The sequence below is a fragment of the Lemur catta genome, chromosome 12 (assembly GCF_020740605.2).
Source record: "Lemur catta isolate mLemCat1 chromosome 12, mLemCat1.pri, whole genome shotgun sequence".
NCBI classification, from domain to species: domain Eukaryota; kingdom Metazoa; phylum Chordata; class Mammalia; order Primates; family Lemuridae; genus Lemur; species Lemur catta.
The window spans coordinates 21,878,075-21,901,034 of NC_059139.1; the positions used below are offsets into that span (position 1 = coordinate 21,878,075).

A 22,960-nucleotide genomic window follows, 5' to 3' on the forward strand; every position below is an offset into this window, starting at 1 on the left:
TCATGCTGGGAGGGCCTGCCCAGGTAGGGCTGCTCCGTTCTCACTGGCCTTCTGCAGAAATGGTCTCACACAGGCTATTCAAAAATATCTCTGAAATGCCCCTCTAACCTCTAATCATTTTCCCTCCCTCTAAAACGAACATGCAAGTAGGAATGCCCAGACTTGGAGCAGAAGGCAGTGTGGTCAGGGAGGGAGAAGGAGCCCACAGGACGTTCTCATAATTCATATTTGTTAATATGAGTGTGTTATGTTAGATGTAAATGGAGAGGCCTCTTAAGACTCGCAGTTTAAATAAAAATGTTTTAAAATACTTCCCAGAAGCCCGCAAAGCAAATAAGAGAGCCACTCCGATCTCTACCACCCTGTCTTTGGCCTTGGCCCCTGGGTCTTTTGGCGGCAAGTTTCCCAGAGTAACTCTGTGCCAACTTACTTTGCCTTCTGGTCCTCTCAAAGGGCCTCCAAAATACCCTTCCCTGTTACATAATCCGAAAGGACAAACTCCCCTCCTGTTGGCCAATAGTGGCCTCGATGTCGTTCACACCATAACCCTACCTCCCCCCTTTTATGGGTCTGTGGTTGTGACGCCAATTTGTCTCCTTGCCTTCGTGCTTTCTCTTCCAGGAACCCACAGGAGGAAGTCGCCACGGCCTCCCTTCCTGCTTCTGCTGGCTTCGGTGGGCCTTCCCTCTCCCAGCTCAGCTCTGTTGAAGGAATGTTCTCAGAGTGATCTCTCTGGCTCCCCAAATTCCAGCCCCCTCCTCTCTTCTGGCATGTCACAGAACAGTCAGAAACATTTTCACAGTCTTGATCTTCTTATTCTGAAACTCAAACAGGAAGTTCTAACACAAGAAATTACAGGACTCTCTTTGAAAGAGAAGGCAAAGGAAGAAAGATAACTTTAACTTAGAAGAATCTTCATCCCAAATATGAGAAAGCTGCTTAAGGTGCATATTCGGATAGTTAGAGGAATTTGTATTAAGGCAAAACAAACAAGAACTTGTGGAATTTTAAATATCTTCACAGTAGTACAGTCATATATCTTAAGCACTAACAATATGCTGTGGAAACTGTCTCTTAAAAATGTGTTCACTCACACAGTAGAAAGACCAATTTTGAAAACAACAAGCAATCTACTTCTTGTAGTCTACTAAAGATTTTAAAAAGAGCAAACAAAAATGGAAACGTGAGAATGGATGACGGAAGCCAAATGGCCACAGAGCCTTTGAAAAAACATAAACAAGGAGCCATTAACAGATTGGAAATAACTCATCAGCATAAGTAGTACACAGCTTTGCTATGGGTGCACTATTTGGAGAAGGAAGGAACACGAATTAAAATATCTCATAAGCAGAAGTTGATCTCAATGAGGAAAACAAAAATCTCATAGCTCAGGTTTAATGCCATAACAGAAAACAAGTGTACCAGGCCAACAAAAATAGCAGCTTGGTTTACAATCACTCTGTCAAGAAATCTTTCTGGAGCATCGACTTTGCAAAGCCTGTTGCAAGATCCAGTCCACCCTCCTTACCTAATCTCACTCTGCTTTCAATGCTAAGAGCCAGATGCTCTTTATGGGACAGCCAATAAAGCACTTCCTGATGATCTAGATAGAGTGTGTAAAATACCAGAGCCGGGCCCCAAACCAGACCACTTTAATCAATATCCTAGGGTATGGAGCTAAGACAATTCGTGATTTTTAAAAGCAGGTGGTTCTAATGGGCTGCCAAGATTGTGATCCCCTGAAGAGGAAGCAAGAAAAGGTGCATCTGGTGCACTTGTGGATCTATATGCCACGTTACTGCTTCTGGCTCTCTGGAGCCTTGTGAAAGCCCTTCCTTTGAGTCTTCTGATAACCAACTGATTGCCTTCTGGATGTTCATGAACTCCTCACAATGCCCTCTTCCACTGCCTTAACTGGAGAATATTTTCTGGAATTTCTGATATGCACAGCAGAACAACCGACTTGGCAGCACAGACGGCTATCTGGATTATCTTAAATCTTCCTTCTGAAGAAGGAAAAGCCACCAAGATTGAGCTTTTTATGTTTGGTTGCTTGTTCCAAGGTCGATGCCCCCTGAGTCCTATTCCTCTCTTAGCCAGTCCTCTGCTTGCAGAACTGGGAGAAGAAATGAGATCAATATGAGAGTCCTTTGTAAATAGAGGCGGCCCGAAGACAATACAGAGGAGAGTTTCAAAGAACCACTCTGAAGTCAGGCATCAGAGCTTTGATTTTTGGCTCTACTCTTCCTGGTTCTATGATTTAGGCAAATTGCTGAATCTATTACTACATCCCAGTTGCTGTGAGGATAGGAAAACCCACTGAATTCTCAATCTATATTGGCTCTTGTGCAGATAGTGAGTGTTGCACAGCAGTTAAGAATGCAGGCTCTGGAGCCAGACTGCCCTAGTTTGGACCCCAACATTGCTACTTACTAGCTGTGTGGCTTTGGGCAAGTTACTTAATGTCTCTGTGCCTCAGTTCCCTCTTGTGCCCCAAAGGCATAATGATATCTATAGGGTTGATGTAAAGATTAAACGACCCAACGTTAGGGTGGGCTGACATCTCAGTTTGCTTAGGACAGTTCCAGTTTGTGTCTCTAGTCCTCCTGTTCTGGCTGGCTTAGAATTTGCCCACCCCCTTTCAAAAGTGTCCCAGATTAGACAATTAAGTGTATAATCACTGTAGTTAATGTACAAATCACTTAGAAAAGTGTTTGGTATAGAATAGATGCTAACTGTGCATTAGCTGCTAATTTTAACCCCTACAGCAGTGCTGGCCAATAGAAATATTGCACACATAATAATTTTTAATTTTCTAGTAATCACATTTTTAAAAGTAAAAAAGAAATAGGTGAAATTGGTGTTAAGAATATATTTAACCCAATATATCCAAAATATTAGCATTTCAATGCATAATTAATGTAAAAAAGTATTAGTGGGACATTTTTCATTTTTTAATACATTAAGTATTAATCTCAATTCGGACTAGCAACATTTCAAGTGCTCGGTAGCCACATGTGGCTAGTGGCTACCACACTGGACAGCACAGCTCTAAGGATGTACATTCCTCATCTGTGATAATGGGCCAGAGAGTCTTAAGGCCTTCTCAGGTCTGTAATACCAAGCTTGAGATGCTTAGCTTCTCTGCCACTCTCTGCAAGCAAGGCACTGATGCATGGCTCTGGAATGTATTTATTACCAAAGACCTTAGCTTCACTTCCTGAGCAGGTGCCCAGCCTTACTGAGATGGAAAATGTAGTAACCTACCCTTGGAGAAATCCCTGCTGGCTTCTTGGCAAGTGGAAAAACCATGGACCAATTAGTGTGTTTGCAGGCTGCTTTACTACTATGGTTTTGCTCATTATGAAAAGTAATGCTAAGGTTATTTTATTAATTTCTCCTTTGTTACAGTTTCCTTCTTTTTGGAAACATCCCCAAGAAAATACAAAAAGTGATTTTTCTATGCATATTTGGACTTTTTTGGGTAGATTATCTCCCTCCAACTGTCTGATTGTGTTATTGGGTTTTTATTCCATTCTCTGGACTGGGTCCAATATTTCCACATTCCCTGAAATCATGGTGCCTCTGACTAGACCCAGAAGTGCAGATAGATCCTGACCAAACACCAAATTAAGTGGACAGTTACTTTTTGGCTCTGGTGTGATATCTACCTCTACTTCCTCCTTTAGGGACAGTTTCCTGTTACCCCAACAGGTCTTTGCTTTCGTTCCTCAGACTTAAGATGTTCCTAATCTAGAAAGAACAAATATTGATGATAGATAGGCAAGGAAGAAGGTATGATACTATTTAATCTCAAAAATGAAAATTGAGCCCTCTGGATCAATGAATTTCTTTTATGGAGTCCTGCTGAGTCCTGGATGGCAACACTTTTTGGAATTTACTACTATGTTGGTATGACAAGACCGACCCTCTAAAATGATTAGAGAACAGTGTTTTGCCCTGCAATGACAGGGCGGTTTTGCTTGTGAAGGGTCTTCTAATTGTGAGAATGAATTTAGGATGTCAGAAATGAAAAAGTTCTCAGAGGCTATATAGTTTGATGTTCTCTTTTACTGATGAGGAAAGTGGGACCAGGAGAGGTTAAAACACTTGACAAAGTATAAATGGCAAGTAAAGTAAGTAATAAATAGGGGTCGGGAAACCTTCTCGTCTCCTTGCTGTTAATATTCACTGTACTACATAGGGCACCATAGTTACCTGATATTTGGATGAAGGAATACAACAGGCTGTTTCTCCCAAAAGGTTTGACTACACAGATTAGGTGGTCCTTTGATTCTTGCTTCCTTCACTCAAACCCTTTTATTTGAGTGTGGTCTCCATCAAAGAGTGGTATTCAAGGTATCCCGAACCCAATTAGCATTTCTAAAAGGCCTGGGCCAAAAACAAAACAAAAGGAGAAGATGCTCTTCAACTCATACTTGGCCACTAATGCCCCTGTGGGTGGCAAACTTCAGCTGCTGCACCCTATAGAGCACAAAGTTGTTTTGAGTTTCAGAAGGGGGGATGTGGAAAAGGATCCAGGCGTAGCCGAGGAACAGTAAGAGCCCTTCCCTCCACTTGCTGTGGACCCTCACTCAGAGTTAGGTGTGCTGATATGAGAGGGTGGGATCATAAACTAAGGGACTAGCACACAAGCCACCCATGGGAGTCTAAGAGCTGACATACGTAGGTAAGCTCTTTTGGAGGTGGCTGTGACAGAGAAAAAAGAAGAGGGACAAGTCCTCTGTGAATCAAAGGCTGATGTGCCTGCCTTAGACAATCATTGTTTAATGTTAATATTTTAACTCCTCCAACTTGTCAACTGTTCCTACAGAATACACACGTTAAATTTCCAAGACAGTATCGTATACCCTGTACCACACTCCAAATCCTATCTTCCTAGCTGCCCCTGTTTCAATGAGATTACCCTGTTAAAAGCAGAGCAGAAAACTCACAACTAGCAGTATTGTTCAGCTAAAATACCCTACAGTACACCATTGCAGAATACACACATGTTAAATTTCCAAGACAGTATCGTATACCCTGTACCACACTCCAAATCCTATCTTCCTAGCTGCCCCTGTTTCAATGAGATTACCCTGTTAAAAGCAGGGCAGAAAACTCACAACTAGCAGTATTGTTCAGCTAAAATACCCTACAGTACACCATTGACATGAACTGCCTGGAAACACTATTGTAGAATTTGCCAGCATTAAATCACAAAAAGTTTGCCTGTTCACATTTCTTCTAAAGTGTGATTTCATTTGAGAGAGGGATGAAGGACAGGAAGAGGAGTGTACATCTTGCTTTAAACTAGCTTGTTCATCACTTCCCTAAGGAGTATTGGCTGCATGATGTTAGGAAGTGAAGGCCATTCAGCTAGTTGGGCAGCTTTTGTTCCCTCTTAGTTAAGTTCACCTGTTAAAGCAAAGACAGGCTGTTCCCTTGGGGGAGGGGTGTCGGGATAGTTGGGGGAAAGGAACAGAGAAAGTCTGACGTGTAGATGTTAAAATATAGCCAAAACGTTATAAACTGAACTGTTAGGGCGAATTTCACTTTTGTTGGAGTTGGCTCCCCCACCCTTAAGTTCGATTGATTTAGGGTAGCTCCCAGGAAAGGACTTCACACCGCTTATTTATACCTAGAAAGCTTTCTTCTCTGTGCAAAGGACACAGAGCTAACCGGGAGAAGGGAGGAACTTTCTAAGTCATAGCTGGATAACTTGACTAGAATGCATGGAAAAGCCGGCCCACATTAGATGATTAGAGAGCTTTGAAATCCCTGGAATTAGTAGAGGAGCCCCTCAAGGTTCAAAGGTCAGGTCTCAGTGGGCTGGGAAGGGGGAGAGGCTGCAGGGCACCTGGGGCGGTGAGCCTGTACCCCCTTGCGGCCCAAACTCGGTTTGAGGGCGTTCCCATTCGTGGTGTTGCCTGTCAGTTCAGCCCGTCGGTTTTGCCTCCGCAACTCCTTAGAACAGCACTTCGCGCTGGGAGTCTGGCCTCGCCACCTGAGGAGTGTTAGGAAACACTCACCAGTTGCTCCAGTCCAGCGAATGCTAGCGCGCTCTAGTTTGCTTTCTGTTCGCTAATTTTGGAAAGCATAGCCAATTTGATTCTGGTCAGAAGGGGCTAGGATCAGTGACCTTAAAACACCCGCCACGACCACAGACGACTTTGGAAACTGACCAGAAATGAACACTCTTTGGGATCTCATCCGCCCTGAAGCCAGGGGTCAGAGCGCGGGTGGTTTCCACGAACTTCAGGTTAAGACGATGAAACAGATCCACGGAGAAGGGTCCCACGATCCGTGGAAACTAAAGGCAAGCCACGGACGCCCGGGGGGCGCGGGCCCAGGGGACGGGGCGGCCGCCGGGGCTGGGCGCGCCCGGAGCACCTCCCGCAGGTCCCGGCCGGAGCGCGGGGCGGGGTCACCTGACTCGCGGAATTCGGGGCCGCGCGGGGTGGAAGGGGAGGGGAATGGCTGGCACCTCCCTTCCCGCTCCCGCTGGATGCAGGTCGGCGGGGGCCGGCGCCCGGCGGCCACGTGGTGGTGCTGCGGCTGCCCCCGCCCCGCCGGCCCAGCCCGGGAGCCGCGGCGCCCGCTGACCCCTGCAGCGGGGAGGAGGAGGGACGGAGGCGCAGGAAGCCGAGCAGGAAGCGAGCCCGGCGGCCGCGTTTTCCTGGGGAAGCGGCGGGCGGGGCGGCGCAGCCAGCGGGGCCCGGGAAGCCGCCGCCGCCGCCTGGATGGGGTGAGTGCGCGGCGCCGCGAGTGGGGAGGCGCCCGGCGCGGGGTCCCGGGCTCGCGTCCTCGCCTTTGTGTCTGGGCTTCGGGCGACGGAGGCGGCGGGGCGCTGGGGACGGCGGCTGAGCCGGGCGGCCCCGGGGGTCCCGCCACCGCTCCCTGGTCTGCCGCCGGCCGCCAACTGTCTGCGAAGGGCAGTTTGGGGGCAAGAGGAAGGGAAGGATGGGGGTGTCCGGGTGCAGAGGGAGGACTCCGCCAACTTAGGAGAAGGGACCCCGCGCCTGGCAGGCCGGCTCGGGCAGGGCGCGGGGCAGGGGCTTGCTGCGGAGGGAGCGCGAGTCGGAATGAATGAGCAGACCCCGGGAGGGCCTTCTGGGTGCGCCCTGGAGTCGACACCGTGTCCCACCTGCTTCGTCCTGCCCGCGCCCCGCTCCCGCCGCGTCCCTGCTTCTGAGCGCGACCCGCCTCCCGGCCGAACTTGGAGGAGCTTTGGAGGGAGGCGCGAGCGGGAGACTCCAGATGGCTCCGGAGACCCAGGGTCCGCTATTGTTCCTTGCCTGACTCCAGGGAGCCCCTTCGGCTGGCCCGAGGGCGCAGGCGAGACCACTCCGGGCCTGCCACTGCCCCCTGCCTTCTTGTCCTTTACCCCGCCGCCGCTCGGAGAGGGAGGAGGGATGCTGGAGTTGGGGCAGACTCGCGGCCGCTCCGGGAGGAAGGAGGATGCGGAGTGCGAGACGGGCGCCCGTCATCGCCCGCACCCCTGCCCGGGAGGGTGGGTCTCCTCCTTGGGCAGGTTTGCGGCCGCGGTCTAGTTTCTGCAGTTTGCAGGGCTCATCTGCTCACCCTTTGGGTTTCTCATCCCCCTTTTGTGGAGGGGACCTCAGAGCCTGGAGAGGCAACAGACGGGGCATTACGGCAGATGGAGCCCAGTATAACATGGAGGGGTCACAAGGGACCTCACCGGGGCCGGGGCCTGGCTGTGTATCCAGGCTCCCCTTTCTTCTGCAAGGAGCCCGGCTCAGCCCAACTTTACTTCTAGTGAGGACTGGGGCAAATCTCCTGACTCAAGGCCGCTCACCTGAGGACCAAGTGAGTCCTTTCGCTGCAGGCTCACAGGTGATTTGGGTGGGATTCCGTTTTCCTTCCGGGAGAAAAGAATCCTGCGCTGCCTGGGACGGGGAGTCATTGCTAGTTCTCTGGGGAAGGTGATCTCAGGGCTGTCAGGGCCTGTAGAGAGGAACTGTCCATCAGCGGGACACAGCAGAAGCTCATCTGAGCGGGGAGAGTCTCGTCTCCTTGAGGTTTGAACAGAGTTGGAGAAGAGACGGTGAATCACAGGGAGGCTGGATTTTGATTGCTCTGTCCCCAGCGTGCAGGGCACTGTTTACTCGTGAGGCTGGGAGTTTTATTACCAATGGATATAATCTGATAATCTTTTCTTAATGTTGCCTAATAAGTGTGATCCCCCCCCCCTGCCTCGCGGCCTTGTAAGGCAGTCGATTTTATGCGAGGAAATTTATCCAGTTCTTATCTTTTATACAGTGCTTGCATAACATGGATTGGGAGGTCTGTCTGATGTTGGGCTGTGACACGATTTCCATCTCCATTCACTGAGATGCTTCGTTAATGAATTTATTGTATCATTTACACTCTTTAGATTTGTTTTTTGGCTTTTTGGGGGGTAGTGGGAGTGGTAGTTGTAACCCTGTTGAGAAATCTTATTACTGATATCTGTGAATTAAAAAGAATGGATGCTGAGCTCCCCCCGCCCAGGATTTCAGTGGAGAAATGATACAGTTTCTCCCTCCGACACACACACACTAGTGGTGTACCTGACAGTGAAATTCTTCAGACTACTACTTCTCAAGGTATGTTAGAGGCAGGTACACCTACTATCCCCCAGGCTTTAAAGGTGAGGCAGGTACACACCTACTATCCACCAGGCTTTAAAGGTGAAGGAACAGATTTGGAGGTAAGGACAATGGGGTCTTGGAGTTGATAGAAAGTAGTAAAGAACTTTTGTCCCTCCCTCTCTTCCTTTCTTCTTTAAAAATAAAAGCAATTAGCCAGTCTTGGTGGCATGCTTCTGTGGTTCCAGCTACTTGGAAGGCTGAGGTGGAGTATCTCTTTAGTTCAGGAATTTGAGACCAGCTTAGGCAACATAGTGAGACCCCCATCTTAAAAAAATAAAACAAATAAAAATAAGTATGAAGTATTTCTAATGTACATAAAAAGAGAATACAGTAAGACATCCCTTTTTCTATTACCTAGGTTTAAGAGTTGCTAATATTTTCATATTTACTTCATACGTGCCCTAATAAAAACTGTAACTAAAATATTCATACCTCCTACTCTGCCTCCTCAGGTAACCACCAATGTGAAGTTAGGACATTTAGTTCCCAAGCATGTTTTGGTACTTGCGTATATTATATAGTATATCCACAACAATTATATGTGAGTTCATTTTTAACATTTTATGTAAATGGCCTAATTCTATATTTATGCAGTTTGCATTTTCAAGCTTATCGTTATATTTTTGAGGTACATGTAGATATTCATTTTAGCTGCTATGGAGAATTCTACTGTATGAATAAATTATAGTATACTTATTCCCTTGCCAATAGAAAATTAGAGTTTTCAGTTTTTACACTGTTACAATTTTTCTGCTGAGGAACAGTCTATTTCCACTTTATTTACTATCATAAACAGTGATACAGTAAACATCCTGAGACATCTTTCCTAATGCACAAATTTTTCTGTTACCTGTACAATTAATTGCTGGATAGTGAGGTCTAAGTAATGCTGCATTTATAATTTCATTCATTCCTCAACAAATATTGAGGATGTTTGTAAAGTCTCTTTTGGCGCTCTGTTGAATAAAAATGTGAACGTTTTTTATTCAACTTGATCAATTTTAAGGTCTAAAAAGATTACATTAGTTGGCTGGATTATTTTTTGCTTTTTTTCCCATTTTTTTCTTAGTAAGAAAAGTGCTTGTTTGTTATTAAATTGAAGCATGAGACAAAACTGGTGCTAAATTTGGGATAATTGTACCTTTTCTCAGACAGTCACTGGTTGTGTGACCTTGGATTACTCACTCAACCTCCTCTTCCTCATTTCTTCCTTGGTAAAATTAAGGGGTTCCAGTAAGCATTTACAAAGCCATGTTCCTGCTCTAAGAAAATGTGGCTGTGTTATTAAAATTTTGCCCCTAATGGTAACCCTTTAGACTGGAAGGAGTTTAAAGCATTTAAACACATTGGCTTCTTGATTATACCTTCAAATTACCAGGCACATTCCTGCCTCAGAGCCTTGCTGTTTTCAGTACCTGAAAAGCACTTCCCCTAGATATCTACATGGCTGTGCCCTCACTCCTCAGGTTGTGCTCAGATATCTTCCACCCAGTTCACCCTGTGACCTTTGCCCTGCTTTATTTCCTCCAAAGCACTTCCCAACTTCCAGCTTGCCATATAAGGGTGAAATATCCCTTACCCAAAGTGCTTGGGACCAGAAGTGTTTCAGGTTTCAGATGTTTTTGAATTTTGGAATATTTGCATTGCATAGTTAAGCATCCCTAATCCAAAAATCTGAAATGCTCCAATGATCATTTCTTTTGAGGGTCATATTGGTGCTCAAAAGGTTCTGGATTTTGGAGTGTTTCAGATTTTAGATTTTAATTTATATTAGTATTGTCTGTCTTTCTGTATTAGAATATGAGCTCCATGAAGGCAGGGTTTTGTCCCTCTTATTCACAATTGTATTCCTAGTGTCAACAACAGTGTTGACACATAATAAAGAACTGTTTGATGAATGAATGAATGTTTTTTGTTGTGATTTCCTACTTGAAATTTCTCTTTTAACACCTGTTGGATATCCTAAATGGTGCTAGTTTTTCCATGGCCGTAAGTGCCCCACATGTCCTATTTACAGGTTCTGTTAAGATAATAAACAGTATATTTTATAAAGAAACCACTCCATTTAAATCCCTGTGAGTTATTCCACAAGCTACTTTGTCTTCAAATTTTTATCCTAGCATTTTGCCTAATCCTGGATTCAGAGAAAAAGGTAAGTAACATGATGCTCAGAGTCACACCCACCTTTCCTTTTCTTGGTAACCTAGTTTTGCGGTGTTGTAAGTGTGAAAGATGCACAGCCAAGGGGTGCTGTCAGTTCCACACAGCATCTGGCATAGCTGGCATCTCCAGCAACACCAAACACACTGAATTTCTAGGAACAGAGAAATGTATTTTTCTGACTTGTTGCAGAGGATTAACTCATCATTGCCCTGACTTTGTGCCTTCATCTATGAATTCTTTTTTTTTTTTTTTTTTGGAGGGGGGTGATATTTCATGATGGAAGGAAAATGATGACTTTAATCTGTAGATCTATAGATCTGGAGCAACCAATATGTAGTAAGGGCCCTAGAAATACTGTAAGAACTGTCACATCGTAAAATCCTTATTATGGTACAGAAAACATTTACTGTTACAGTACAGTGCATTATTTTGCTAGAAGCCAACTGAATTTTCTACCTTGCATGATGAGTATAGGAATTGACATAACAAAGCCAAATATATCAAAGGCCTCTTGGGTGTATTTTAAGTGAGTGATAGGGAAAATGAGTCTAGATTTTTTTCCAGTGAACCATGTAGGTATATGATACTAATGGTATCCTTTAAAAAATTACTAGAATATTGAAGCACAACCATTTTACTCTGTAATGAAATAATTGAAAAAAATCAATATATTATGGATCTGAATAGGGTTAGTTAACCTTCAAGCTGAAAACCATAAGCATAGAAGTATATGATTATTATTAAAATATTTCAGGATTTAAAGAGATTTCTTCTTTTTGGTTTATAGTTATTCATAAGCTGAAAAGTAGAGGATGATTGTTTTTCAAATCCCAATTTCCCTGCTCCAGCCATCCACAATGTACAAAAAACTAGTCTAGTTTTTAATGACTCACCAATGGGTATCAGTAAATTTAATCAATATTTTAAAAAGTAACTTTATTAACTTAGCCATGTGTTTAAAAACAAAGCAAAACATTCTATGTAATTGAAGGAAGCATGCCTTGTTCTTCAACTTTATATTCTATGTACCCAGCAGAGTTTCTGTCACATAGTAGATTAACATTGAGCTACACACTCACACACACATGCGTGTAATCAAGCCCCGCCTGGTGGTCATGAGATATAGTGTCATCCTGGCATAGACGATTTAAATAATAATCAAAAGGGGGAGGAGAGTAGGTATTTAGCAGCAAAATTCTAAGTTGAGGTTCAGAAGATATGAAAGAAACACCTTTCTTCCCTGTCCACTCTTTGGGGAAGTTTGTGCCTTGTGTCTTGACTGGTTCACAAGCTGGGTTTTTATGATAGGTCTCACCTCGTCTAACCTTAATTGTGCTCCAGTCCAGTCTGTAGTAAATGGTGTTTACTGGAAATTACAGAGTCTTGCCATATAATTCCACAACCATTGGTCACCCCTGGGCAAAGGGAAATCTTTGGGAGTTCATGATTTGTTCATCCCTGCTACTAAATAAACAGAATCCAATTGTGAGAGAAGTTGGTTGTACTCCAAGAAGCTTACTGTACAGTGAAAGAAAATACATAGATTTTTTTTCCTTATTTTTTTCTTAAACTGACATTTAAGAAGCACCAAAGCTTATTATCAAGTAACCCAACATAAGCAATTCAGTATCTATTATATCAATTTCCCCCACATTTATTATATTACCTTTTTTTAAACTTCAACTTCATTTTTCTTAATCCCAATTAGATATTGCTGTTGATAAGATCAAAATCAATCTGTTTTTTATCCTTATGATTTCTAGATGAATTCATTTTGCTTAATATAGAATGTTTTCTTTTTTTCCAAAATCTCCAAAAGCCTGAAAATTCTTTTTCTTTTTAAAGAGCTAAATAACTCTAAAATTAATAACAATAACAGCAGTGTCTACGTCCTTTCACTTACACTGCATCTGTCCGGTTGCTTTTGCTGACCAAAGTGGTAGAAACTCAGCCAGAAAAGAAAACCCTAACAGATTTCACTGGGGGGGAATAAATGTCCTGAGAAGCTTCCTTTTGCACTAGGGTGGCATGGAGGAAAGTGTTTTCCTCCAAAAGGGATCCATTTTGCAAACCAGGGAAGACCATCTAGCAGTGACTCTTAAATATTTGTGAGTCTTAGATGGAGACTTTTGCAAATCTGATGCAGGTTTTGGACCATTCTGCTTTGGGAAATTTACTTACATTAAATTATGCTATATAATTTTGGTTAATCTCAAGAAGTTCATGGAACTTTCTGCCTCAAGGCCATTTATGAACCTCTTTGGAATACCCAAGATCTAGTGAATGTACCTAGAAAACCTTGTTGCATTTATCCTGTTTACCTTTAACAGCCACCTTGCAAGGCTCTAGAGTACAAGTACAATCACCACTATCTTCCCTGACAGCTTGATAACCTTTCACACTTGAGTGAAAAGTAATAATTGTGCGTTTTATACCCTGAGTTGGAAAACCAGTCACCAGTTGCTATGCCGACGGATCTACATACTGTTGACTATTTTTAGGAACTCTTTATATTGGATGCAATAAAATGCAATTTAGAAGTAATAAAATGTGGCTCTGTAGTATGACTATTTCTCAGAGACCTGAAGAATTCCAGGGATGGATCTTAAGTTTCTCACCCCAGGGCTAGCATATTGCTTGGCCTGCAGTTAGACTTGCATTGTCTTCTGCTTTTCAGGTGGCAGCAGGTTCCTGGCTTTGCTGTTGGCAGAAGGGGACTGAGATGTCCCGAGTCCTACCTGACAGTACTCCTAGGCTCACAGAGTAGGCTTTGACTGCTCAGCCCTGTGGGGGAAATATCCCCAACCCACTTTTTGTTTAGCCCTTCTCCCCTTGGCCTTTCAGCCTGATAGGGCTATCTCCATGGGGACCTAAGGAAGGCAGCCCCTCATTTCTTAGTCAGGGAGCTGGCCCTCAGCTGGAAACCTGCTCTTCCAGAGGAAAACACCCTTCTGTGGGACGGTTACTGCCATTGTCAGCCATACTCAGAGAACTGTTTCTTTCGGTGTTCACCTTGGGTAACATCCTCAAGCCACTTGAGTCAAAAATCGGGCAAAAAGGGATGCTGGCTTGCCTGTAACAGAGGAAGTCAGTTTAATTGATTTGAGCACCTTCTCTGCGACAGGCTCTCTGCTGCTGGACTCCACGCTTAAGGTCAGAGCTAGTCTTATTCATTGGCAGTTTTCCCATGAGTGATAACATGGAGTAATTGAATGTTAGAAAATCCCTGGGTGAATGACATGCCCTGCCCTCATGAGCTTAGAGTTTTAACCAGAATAAGTATAAGACCTGTCCGCAGTCTGCCACGGCACAAGGTGGACTGTTAGTGGTGGGAATGGGGTGGCATGGTGGGGAACTCTTTATAGATGAAGTTGAGACCTAGAGAAGTAAAAATAACCCCTTGGAAAGTGACAGTAAGAGAGCGGGACATGACCTTAGTTCTGGCTGCTCACAGCACTGGGCTCCTGAACATTGCACTTTTCTGTTTCTCTCAGAGGTAAACAGTGCTGTATGTAGCTAATTATAATTGTTATAAGTGAAGATGACTTGTACACACTTGGACAATCTATGCTGAAGAACAGGGTGAAAATGGGGAGTCCCAGGGACACCAGTAGCATTGAGTGTGAAGGTCAGAAAATGATGGAACCCAGGCCCTTAGTATCCTCTGCATGAGAACCATGTTAACAAATCTGTTTATCAAGCTTTGCTGATGAGTTCACAGATTCTGTGCTGAGGCTCTTAATTTGGCAAGAATGCTCAAGTAATTTGAACATCCCCTCCCATGAAAGTTGGCATATCAGTGCTCGATCATGTTTAGAATTGAAAGGAAATCCTGACTTGGGCTGCTGAGAGAAGGAGCCCATGCATGTTGCCCTCTTCAAACCCACCCAGAGGATGTGGGAACTTGTCAGCCAAAAGACTCATGGGCAGTGGGTTGGATTTTCTTTCTTCCTTAAGAAAGGAAGCCAAAAGGAAAACATAAGATAGGGCCCGGCCATGAACATATGCCAGGACCCTAGGAAGCACTCAGAGTCCCTTACTGAACATGTCGGGGAGGCTGTGACACTGGGCAGGGTGGCTGAGTATTCTGCCTTTGTCTGCCCAAATCTTCCTTCAGGCCCAATCCACGTTATCATGGGTGCAAGAGACTCAAATGCTTGTAGAGCCTTCTTGGGTCTTTTCTAAAGGAATTTTGAAAACCCTTAGATTTTCTTTGGGGTTGATATTTTTCTCTATTGAGAAAAAAATTTCACATTTCTTTCCTATGAGCTTTTTTTTAAGTTGGGAAAAAAGACCTATTCAAAATATAGGCATAGAAATTATAGCCAATATTCACATACCTACCATCAAGGATTTCCTTGGAGTGGTTTTTGGTTTTTGTGGGGTTTTTTTGAGGAAAAACTCATCTCTGCCACTAACCTCATGTATTAATATATGACCTGTCAGCAATCTTGATAAATTCCTAGTAATTCGATTCTTTCTATGCTGTACAACTTTGTACGATGTTGAGTGTGCCATTCATTTCCTGTTTCTACTGCTCTTCTTCTAGAGTCCCTAAAAGCCAGCATAAGACAGGCATATGGTGCAATGATTTCCTCCAAATAACACCTATACTAAACCTGTCTCCTGGCCAATCTGTTCAGGGATGTGTTACTGTTTGTGCCTTGTTTGGCAGCAAGCTTACTTTCCTCCTTTTCTTTAAAACAACCCTTGATTATTTTAAGTGCATACTCCCTGGAACAAAGGACATTTGATTCTCGTTACATTGAAAGTGGGTGTTTATATCCACGGTGGCAAAAGAAACAAGTAGCCGCTCACCCTATCCCTGTGATAACTGCTGCAGGCTTTGGTGGCAGCCTGCCGGGCTGTGGGTGCTTTTGTGTGTGGCTTCCAGAACAAACACACCTACATACCCCTGTCCCATTCTTGTCTCGTTGGGTGACATTTTTTTAGGGTTCCACTTTTATTTTAATATCGGTCTTTAAGAATTGTAGGATTTCACTTTTTATAGCTTGGGGAGAGTTGTACAGGATGGAATAATTTCTTAAGGAACAGAAATGTCCTAATGGTAAGGAAGTATATAAGTATCTAAACGTTTTGCTTTTCCAAATTGTTGCCAAGATGTAGAAACCTCCATCCCAATCTGTATTGTCAACTCAGCCAAGTGTAAAAATAGCCACTTCACTTGTCTATAATTGTCTTTACATTTTTTCCATTGTTGATTTCATATCTTTAGCAAAGCTATATGGGAAAGAATTTGTTGAGTCGTGAGTTTGATAAACGTATTTGTTGAGCATATGCTTCGCATGAGAGGAGGACAAGGAAATAAAGAAGCTGCCCCCACCCATTCCAGTGAGGCAGGGGTGTGTGAGTGAGGGCCCACAGCCAGAAGGAATGCTTTTTGCAAATTGCTCCATTCAGACTTCCTAGAGGGACCTCTGTATGTGCCAGCAGCAGTTCTGAGGGCTGTTCCTTTTTTAAAGGCAACTGATTTTTTAAGTAATAAAAAGGTTGGTCTGAGGGCCAGACTTTTAAAAATTATTGGTGTTGTCTAATGTGCAGCCTGGAAGCTGGGAATAATAAAAATAGCATCAAATTCTGAGGTGCTTATGAGCATTAAATGAGGTGATATTCATTTATAATAAAATAATTAAAAAAATAAAATTTTGTGAAATAATCATTTAAGTAAATGATAGCTATTGTGGCTATTATTATCATTGCCAATGCTATCATGTTCTTATCAACCTACCTTTAAAGAACTGCTGTTATATTGGCCAACATGATTATCCTGTCGTTATAGTCTATACCAGTGATGAAGGGTTGCCCCATATCTTATTGTAACACATCTGACTTGCATATTCTGTGTAGTTTGCAATGATGTTTCTCTGTACTATCATTCCCCCATTTGTGCTTCTATTATTGTAATAAAGACAATGCAAAGACATAGTTCCTTTATTAGTGACCAATCTTATTCCAAATTACATTAACAAGGTTCTCAGTCTTACCAGAGAACTTGTCTTATTTTAACAATAATCTAGACATAGAGCAGTAACTTCTGGGTTAAATTGAAGATGGTGGTACTTAGCATGAAGCAATGGTGAAGTTAAATTCCCTGTTGAATCCTTTGGAAAATTTTCCAGCTGTTGATAGAGAAAAATATATACATGTTCTCTGAATGGTATATAACAGGGTAATATTTGAGTTTGCATAGACTGGGAGTTCATCAGTCTTGAGTCAAATAAAATTGTTGGTTCATTATTCCTTCTTCTCCATGTGGCAGAGTGAATCTTTTAAACTACAACTTTCAACCATTGTTTAATTATTGACTTGCTGTAGGCCAGGCCCAATGGCTCACACTTGTAATCCTAGCACCTGCACTTTGGGAGGCCAAGGTAGGAGGATTGCTTGAGGAGGCCAGAAGTTCAAGACCAGCCTGAATGACGTGGTGAAATCCTGTCTCTACAAAAAAATAGAAAAAAAGTTAGCCAGGCATGGTGGGGCATGCCTGTAATCCCAGCTACTGGGAGGCTGAGACATGAGGATTGCTTGAGCCCAGAAGTTTGAGGTTGCTGTGAGCTATGATGATGCCACTGCACTCTAGCCCAGGTGACAGAGTGAGACCCTGTCCCTACCCCCTCCCAAAATAATCACTTGCAGTATTTACTAGATAGATCAGAGTTTTGTGATCTTATATTAGTAAGTGAATGTTAAAGCTGGTAGCATATACATTTTCTGTTTAATTTTATGTCTGCTTTGTTAGTAATAATGAAATTCTACTATCACTGTCTTTGAAGGGAAAATGTAAATCATCACTGTCTAATAGAAGTGTAAGCAAGCCACAAATACAAGCCACATAAGTAATTTTAAATTGTCTAGTAGCCACAAAAAAGTCAAAAGAAATATGAAATTAATTTTAATGATTTATTTTACCTAGTATGTCCAAATATTATCATTTCCAACATATAATCCATATGAAACTTAATGTATAATTGACATTTTTTTTCCCTAGTAAGTCTTGGAAATCCATTGTATGTCTTCTATTTACAGTGCATCTCAATTTGCACTAGTCACATTTCAAATGCTCAGAAGCCACATGTGGCTAATGCCTATAGTATTGAACAGCAAGGATTTAAGTAGTAATATGTCTTCTTCTAGGTCCTGGGGTCTCGGCTCCACCTGGCACCTAGAATGCCTTCAATAAATCCATGTTTGATTAGGCTGTATCTTTACCCCATTAACTGGGATTTTCCCCTTAGCTTTAGAGCATTTCTGTAGAGAATTATAATAGCTTCATCAGAAATTGATAATACGTGGTATAATGAACATTGAGGTTTTTGGTTTGTAAATCCGTATCTCTGCTTTTGTGCAAGTGCATTAATCTATATGGACTTTTTCTTAATGGTAAAGCTGATTTTGTAGGCTGGGGTTGTGTGGTCCACTTCCTGTATACGGGGTTCGTAGGTGGTAATCAACACACATAACATGAGTAAGATGTTACAGGTTTCTTATTTTTCCTCATAAATTGCAAGTTCTTGAGTAGCCATGATATTACTGGGTAAACCCTCTTAGCATTAGGTGCAAGGTATGTAGGTTTTGTGGATATATGTGGGGCATTAGGAGGCGAGCATATTAAATATTTGATATTATTTTTTTCTTTTTTTTTTTGTGATAGTCTCTTCCAGGGTATCTGTTAATGGAAGCATTGCCCATCCTTCCTGTTACTACTGTTTGCTTTCCATGCCTAAGCACAGAAAGTGGTTGAAAGTTGAAAGATAGAAGGTCCAGGGTTTCAAATTCAGTTAATGGGAGTTTGTTTTTACTGGGTAGATGGTTCTAGGTCCCCCGTGGCCCAGGCATGGAACAGCCTGTGGCTTCTAATGGAAAAAGATCTGAAAGGGCTTTTCCATTTGCACTGCCGGGGCGGTGGTGTGGCAAATCCAGGCTGGCACGGCCTCTGGGGAGTGATGCCTTGATGTTTGAGCCACTGTATTAGACTGCTCTTCCAGGTGTCTTGTTCAGAGTAAATCAGGGTAAGTGACAGAGTGTTTGCATGTCATGTCTTCACCACCATGCAAGGATTAACTGCTCAGAGGATTCTCACTGGGCCTTGAGATGTCCTGGTCGAGCTGAGCCTCAGCACCCGTTCCACCCTCACACCGGGCAGCTTCCCTGCCGTCGGTCCCTCTCTCCTGTTCTCGCCTGCGCTGAAGGTTTCTCCTATTTCTCCTTAGCCTCACCTCAGGGAACAGGTTCCTTATTTTCTTTCTTTTTACTTCCTTAGTTCTGTGGATTCAAGCCCCTGGGCAGCAAGGGAAATAGGGTCCACCCCCTCCCCAGACCCTAAGCACTAGTTCCTCTTGGACCCAGCTGTTACAGTGGCTTTTTATTTTGTGAAGGTTTTAAAATAGTCTAATGCTATTCATTTCCAGTTAATTGTGATTGTTTTCATTGTTGGCCTAGTTTCTGTAGGAGAGTCGAAGAACAGTACTTACTTTTAGAATGGAAATAGCCCAGAAGACTCATACTGAGATGGCTGGAAGGTCTCCTGTGGGGCCTGCGCGGCTGTTAGAAGCCAGTAATGAATGGGGCGCTCTGGAGCTGGGGCTGTGCAGGGCGAGGGGCAGAACAGATGAGGAAGCAGCTAGTAGCCAAACAAGTGCAGGATAAACGTGCCCTCCCTACCCTGTAGGGTCAAAGGGGGCATCCCATTGTATTCATTCCATTCAGACTCCAGGGAGTATGTATTTCATATCTGTAGGTTCACGAAGAAAATTTAGCTACTGACTTCAGAAATGGGCCGAACAGGCAGAAATGCAAGCTTCGACTGTGATGTTGAAGTTCTAGGTACCTCCTTTACTGTGGCATCTGAGATGACAGGTGGAGCATGATTGAGTAGGTGAAAAGACACCAAAGTATTTGTCAGTATTCTTAGGTTACAAGTGACAGAAACCCAACTTGAACTAGCTTAGGCTAGAAGAGGAGTGCCTTGATGATTTATGTGAACTGTGCTAAAAGGGTGTGGCCATAGCAGGCCCTCAGGGCCCCCCCGGTTCACTCTCAGATCAGTTTTCAGCACAGGCCTAGATGGGGGCTTGAGCTGCCAGGCTCCGGGTTTCCCGTTTCCCACCAGAGAGGAAGGTCTCTCCTCTCCCAACTCCAGAAATCCCAGGGAGAATCTCTGAATGGCCCTGGTGAGGACACACCTCTAGGGAAGCAGCGACTGCCAGAATGACCTGGTGGGAGTGGGAGGGAGGGTAGGAGGAGAAGGCTGGGCCCTGCTGAGCACGCCACTGACATCACAGATCCACTGCAGCACCGGGTGACTGTTATGCTAAAGGGAATGGAGGGGCCTGCCTTGAAGGGAGCCAGCATCCCCTCTCTGTTGGACTGAAGATAAGAAGAGTCCTTTTTGAATGTACAATGAATAATATCCAAACATGATAGTTGGGGCAGAAGAATGAATATTTGGGCTTTCTGTCCACTCCCTTACTCCTGCTCCTAGGGCATCAGATTCACAGAATCTGTTTTATTAACTTATGTATCCCTTATTCTGAATAGTATTTAAGACACGGGTGCCTGGGTAAAGAGATTCATTCAGCAGGCCAAATGGAACCACTGTGATCATTTTAAATGACATTTCCAACATTCCAGCATGTGAGAGTCCAAGTTATCCTCATTTTGAAACCGAATCAAAGAAGCAATGATATATGTGGTAAGCCAGCTTTTGGCGTTTAAATCTTTCTAGAGTAAAAACAAGAATTAAATATTGCCATGAATAGAGCCTATACTCTCACTTACTCTAAAAATATTTTTCATAACCAAACACTTTGCATATGGACCTCCCTTTTACTTTTTACATTTGATCTTTTTCAAAACAGCTTCACTGAGGTGTAATTTACATTCTGTACAATTCACCAATTTTAGTATACGATTCAGGGATTTTTAATAAATTTGCAGAATGGTGCAACCGTCACCACAAACTAATTTTAGAACATTTCCCTCACCCCAAAAAGATCATTTGTCATCACTTCCTGTTATCATTCTCAGCCCTAGACAACCACTAATCTACCTTTTGTCTCTATAAATTTGCCTTTTCTAGACATGTCATAGAAATGGAATCATGCAGTGTGTGGTGTTCTGTGTCTGACTTTCAGTTAGCATGTTTCCGAGCTTTGTCCGTGTGCCATCATGGGTCAGGATTTCATTCCTTTTTATTGCTGGATAGTATTCCATTGTGTGGAAATGCTACAGTTGTTTTTTTTTTTTTTTAATCTCATTGACAGGCATTTTAGTTTCAATTTTTCCGCAGTTATGAACACTGCTGCTATAAATGTCCATGTACAAGTTTTGTGTGGACATATGTTTTCATTTCTCTCATATATAGGAATGGTATTGCTGGGTCATGTAAATTTATACTTAACTTTTTAAGAAACTGGGGGACTGCATTTCACAATGGCTATGCCATTTTACATTTTCACCAATATCGTTTGAGGATTGGACCTGTATTTTTAAACTTGATGGATTCTTTTGGATTTCAAGATGAGTGAAGCTCAAGGAATGACTTTGGAAGAGAGAAGCTAAGGTGCTTACCCACTCATGGCATGGACGCTGTGCCATTTGGGGTTGGTTGCTGGGCATGGGCAGGGCAGTTTTTCTCTTGTTAGGTGAACAAAGTGCTGTGTTCAGAAGGGGATTTTGAAATGAACATCAAAAGATAAGCATAGATCAGGGAAAGCATTTTAGAGATCATCTTAATTTCAATATAAGCAATAGTCAAATGGAGTTTGTTAGTGCTAGAATGATTGTTATACTCCAGAGGTAGCTTGTTTTGATTAAGTCCATCTTGTAAATTGGATGAATTTAGGGCAGGAGGTAACCTTGGGACTTTTCTTTGGTAGCTTATTGGAGCATGTGAGTAGCGGATTTGACGGACCAGAGCCACAGCCAATTTTGTATCAGTGCCGCTGGCTCTGGCTGATTCATGGACGAGTCCTGGTTGATGGCACGCTTTATTCTCAAAGAAGGATGATATATTTGGTTCTCAAGAGAAATGTCATACCCTGGATAAAGGCGAGTTGTGAATATAGGAGATTAATGGTCTCAAGAGAGTTTTATTACATGGTTATTATGATATGGTCTCTGAATGACATTTATGGTTTAAAAAGAATGTGCTCATTTATTTTCTTTGAAAAAAATGGGAGATATTAGAGTATTTCAGAAAGGATTCATTGCCAAAATGAAACAATTAATATCTTTTTTTTGTTGTTAAATTTTTTGTCATGTGGGCAGTCTTTTAACAAACCTGCACCTTAGTTAATTCATAAAAGAGATAACATATTTGAAAGCACCCAGCCCATAATTAATGCTCAGTAAAGTTTGCTTGCTTGTTTATTCATTCATTCAGTCATTATTCATATATATCTGGTTTGTAGAATAAATAAGACGTATAAGATGTAATCATAAAGCAGCTTTGTTTTGTGTTCTGCTGTCAAAGTTATTCAGTGAAGTTAGTGTATCCCTTGCCTCTGGATGAAATCTATGACTTTTCTGATTATTCTTAGATTTTTAACAAGTTCTATAGTCAATCTCAGTTGCTAAGTAGTCTCAGTTCAGAACTTGGAATGCCCAATTTCAAATCATGATAAAAAGTTGAAATTTGATTTAAAGTTAACTCTCTTTCCTTGCTTCACCCCACTGTCCTGCCTCCTTTGTGCTCCCTTCAGGAATCCCCCTGTGGGAGCACTGGAGGTAGGGTGGGGGAAGATGAGAGGGACAAGAAAGTTCTTACGTGGCTGGTAAGTGATACTGCAGCAACTCTAGCAAGACAGAGCCATGTTCTGGGTCCGACACGTGTTTGTTTTGAACTGTCTCTTGCTCTTGGGCTCTTTCTAGGGGTGTTATGGGCTAAATTGTGCCCCCTCCGACGTTCATATGCTGAAGTCCTAACCCTCAGTACCTTAAAGTGGGACTGTATTTGGAGATAAGGCTTTTAAAGAGATAATTAAGGTAAAAAATAAGGTCATGGGTGGGCCCTAATCCAATATGACTAGTATCCTCATAGGAAGAAGAGATTAGGATGTAGACACACAAAGAAGAGAACACATGAAAACACAGGCAGAAGGCAGCTATCTACAGGCCAAGGA

The 22,960-nt window shown here is 43.0% G+C and overlaps 1 protein-coding gene across 2 annotated transcripts in view; it reads left to right on the forward strand.

The window, feature by feature from the left end:
* The first annotated feature begins 6,601 nt into the window (after positions 1-6,601).
* Positions 6,602-22,960, forward strand: part of RAI14 (retinoic acid induced 14) — a 125,399-nt gene continuing 109,040 nt past the window's right edge. For both annotated transcript variants that reach the window (XM_045565814.1, XM_045565816.1), the window contains exon 1: positions 6,602-6,748. The gene's annotated coding sequence lies outside the window, so the exon portion shown is untranslated. The remainder of the gene's footprint in view (positions 6,749-22,960) is intronic.